General features: G+C 42.9%; 1 pseudogene; it reads left to right on the top strand.

Moving 5' to 3' along the window:
- The first annotated feature begins 486 nt into the window (after positions 1 to 486).
- LOC110304074 lies at positions 487 to 2853 on the top strand (annotated as a pseudogene).
- The last annotated feature ends 970 nt before the right edge of the window (positions 2854 to 3823 follow it).

Raw genomic sequence — 3823 nt, 5'->3', positions numbered from 1 at the left:
AACATAAACACTGGCTTCACATTAAGTCAACCTCTTGTCCCTGGACACTGGCTCTCAACTCCTAAAAAAGACTGTTAAATTTCCAGGGAAATAAAAATCAAATTTTATCCATATAAGCCTGTATATACATGCACTGTACTTCATTCCAAATATTTTCTCACCCAGGAGTTTGGAATAAAAATATCTGTAGTTGGTCTGTTATAACAGCGCAGATATCTTGAATGACTTCCAGTCACTTTGCTTGAAAACGCCAGTGTCTCTGTGACATTCCAATGACAGCCTGGTATTGCTGTCAATACGTTTCATTACTTGTCAAGACAACCCTTCCTAGCAATAGATTCAGATTGCCATCTTTCGGTGTTCTGTTACACTTGTGTTACAGTACCCTGGATGGCTGCCCTTGCCTTTTCTTTCCCTCTTGGCACGGTACTTATTTCTAAGCTTATATTAAAATCTGTCTTATCAGGTTCCTGCATCTGTGTGAGGATGGTAGAAGAGAGAGTCCACGTGGTTCACTGCAGTGGTAGCCGGCTGAACTTCAGGAGAGCCGTGTTCTCTGTGGATTCCAAGTATGTCTTCTGTATCTCTGGAGACTCCGTTAGGGTCTAGAGCACGGGCACAGAAGGGAGTGAACACATTCTATGTGCGCACAAACATCTGGTGTCTGGAATCCTCACCAACCCCAGCAACCACCTGCAGCTCTACTCTTGTTCCTTTGATGGCACAATGAAGCTGTGGGACTATCTTGTTGGCATTTTGATAAAGACTTTCATTGTTGGACCTAAATTCCATGCCCTCTTTATTTCTCCTCACACCAAAGATTCCATCTTCCTTACAAGCCAAGGAGCTCACCTTTGTTCTGGATTACATAAACAAAATGCATTGCCTTAGGAAATGAGGGAGAATATGTCGCTGCAATCTGTTTATTTTTTTCAAGCAGGAAAAAAAAAAACCATGCAATTATATTTTACCATCAACAAAATCCAAGAAGAATGTGAAGAACAAGTTCACAGGTGTAGCCTGCCACCCAAAGGAAGACTGCATCGAATCAGGTCACAAGGGTGGCAGTATCTGCCTTTGGAGGAATTTTCCTAATGATAAGAAGCACACATACACATGCTCACATTGGCACCACAACATGGTTATGGATTTGGCTTTTACAGTAACAGGCACCAGTCTGCTGAGTGGTGGGCCAGAGTGTGTGCTTGTGGAGTAGCGAGACGGATCAGAGAAGAACAAAGTTTCTTCTACGCTTAGGATCTTCTATTGAGCACAGCTCTGTCTCAATGGGGAGACTCATTCTGTACTTTTCACTCTGATAACAAGATAATAATTGTTCACCAGAATCTCGATGTGTCTGCAGTAATTCAAGGCCTAGTAAAGGATAGGAGGGTATCTACTGGTTTGATGGTTGACCCAAGAACCAAAGCTTTGGTTTTGAATGGAAAGCCTGGTCACCTGCAGTGACAAGCAGTTATATACTCTAAATATCATACAGCAAGAGTACATCAAGGATGAGGGTCTAACCCAAATTGAACTAACGAAGGCTGCCTTTGGCTGCTCTGGGACTTGGTTGACAACAGTTGAACAACAGCAAGAAAATGAAAATGAGCTGAAGCTGCAAATGAAACTGTGGAGCTATAGCAAGAAAAATCCAAGGGTTTGTTCTTAACACAAAGATGACCATGCCACACGTTGACCACATCACAGCTCTCTGTTCCAGTAATGCAGAAAACTATGAAAAACCCATACTGGTCACAGCTAGCAGAGATGGCCACTTCAAAGTGTGGATATTAACAGATGACTCTGATCTATACAAAAAAGCTGTTGGCTGGACTTGCGACTTTGTGGATAGTTACCACAAGTATCAAGCAACCAATTGTTGTTTCTCTGAAGATGGCTCCTTGCTAGCAGTTAGTTTTGAGAAATAGTTACGATATGGGATTCAGAAACATGGGAACTAAAATGTACATTTTGCCAATGAACTGGGAGAATAAGGCACCTTTGCTTTGGAAGACGGACCCTCTCCAAGTACCTTCTCGGCACTGCTGAGAAAGACATCCTCTGCTGTTGGGATCTGCTCAGTTGTTCAATACAGTGGAGTGCAAAATTAAATGTTAGAGTTCTGGAACCTGACCCTTACTCAGACCATGTTGCTGCAGTGGCTTGGTCTTCAGTGGGCTCAGATCTGTTTGTATTTAAACCTAGCAAGCCAAGGCTATTGTATCTTCAAAAGAATGTCTCCAGAGAGGAAGTCCAGTGGGGAGTGTTTGTTCCATGAGATGTCCCAGAATCACTCCCCTCAGAAGCTCACCAGTGGCTGAACAGATCTCAGTTTTACTTCCTAACACAGTGCTTATTAACATCACAAAATCTCCCGAAAGAGAAACTCACACCAACAAGCAGATGGCTGCTGGCAGAAGAAAGTTTGCCAACGACCCCATTTTCTTTTATATTGGGAAAAGGCAGGCAACAGCAGGATGCAAAGTTAACTGAAACTCCAGAGGCTGAACTGCTACAACTCCGCTTAGCAGAGACCATACCTGCAGTTACTAAGATTCTTCACACCCAGCTCATGTACTGACGTCAACTTCGCTCCTCGGTTCTCTGTTTGTAAACTCACTGCTGCTGTCTAAAGAGACTAAAAGTGTGGAAGAAATTCCTGATGATGTAGATATGGAGGGAAACAAAGAAAGTGATGATTCAGATGAAGAATATGATCTTACTGAAGAAGCCAAAGAAACAAATAACACGGACTTGGGAGAAGATGCTATACATCAGCTGTCAAAATCTGAAGAGAAAGAGCTGAGAAAGTTTAGAAAAGTAGGTTATAGCTGGCCAGCTGCTCTGTAGGCCATGGCTGTGGTATGACACAGAGACATGTTGTATTTAATTTTACTGTCTGTTAACACTCCAACAATTTTTAAAAGTTATTTTATTCTTACAACAAAATATTAAAAGTCTTTTGTTTTAAAAAACCTTATCTATTAAGATTCGACTGAAATAAGTGATTACTGTTATTTTTTATTGGATATTTTCTTTATTTACATTTCAAATGTAATCCCCTTTCCCAGATCTGCCCCCTGAAACCCTCTATCCCGTCCCCTCTCCCCCTGACTTTATGAAAGTATTCTCCCACCCACTCCTGCCTCACCACCCTGGCATTCCTCTACACTGGGACATTGAGCCTTCACAGGACCAAGGGTCTCTTCTTCCATTGATGCCGGACAAGGCCATCCTCTGCTACATATGTGGCTGGAGCCATGGGTCCCTCCATGTGCACTCCTGGGTTGGTGGTTTAGTCTCTGGGAGCTCTTGGGATGTGTGTGTCTTGTTGGTTGATAATGTTCATCTTCCTATAGGGTTGCAAACCCCTTCAGCTCCTTCAGTCCTTTCTCTAGCTCCTCCATTGGGGACCCTGTGCTCAGTCCAATTGTTGGCTGCAAGCATTTGCCTCTGTGTATGTCAGGCTCTGGCAGAACCTCTCAGGAAACAGCTGTATCAGGCTCCTGTCAGCATATACTTGGCATCCACAATAGTATCTGCATTTGGTGACTGTACACAGGATGGATCCCCAGGTCTCTGGATGGCCTTTCTTTCAGTCTCTGCTCCACACTTTGTCTCTGTATTTGCTTCCATGAGTATTTTGTTCCCTCTTCTAAGAAGGACCAAAACACCCACACTTTGATCTTCCTTCTTCTTGAGCTTCATGTGGTCCATGAATTGTATCTTCGGTATTCCAAACTTTTGGGGTAATATCCATTTATCAGTGAGTGCATACCATTTGTGTTCTTTTGTGACTGAGTTATCTCATTCAGGATGA

Source organism: Mus caroli, chromosome 10 (genome assembly GCF_900094665.2).
Source record: "Mus caroli chromosome 10, CAROLI_EIJ_v1.1, whole genome shotgun sequence".
Taxonomy (NCBI): Eukaryota; Metazoa; Chordata; class Mammalia; order Rodentia; family Muridae; genus Mus; species Mus caroli.
The sequence above is the reverse complement of the archived record's forward strand: the minus strand, read 5'-3'. Positions and strand labels throughout refer to the sequence as shown.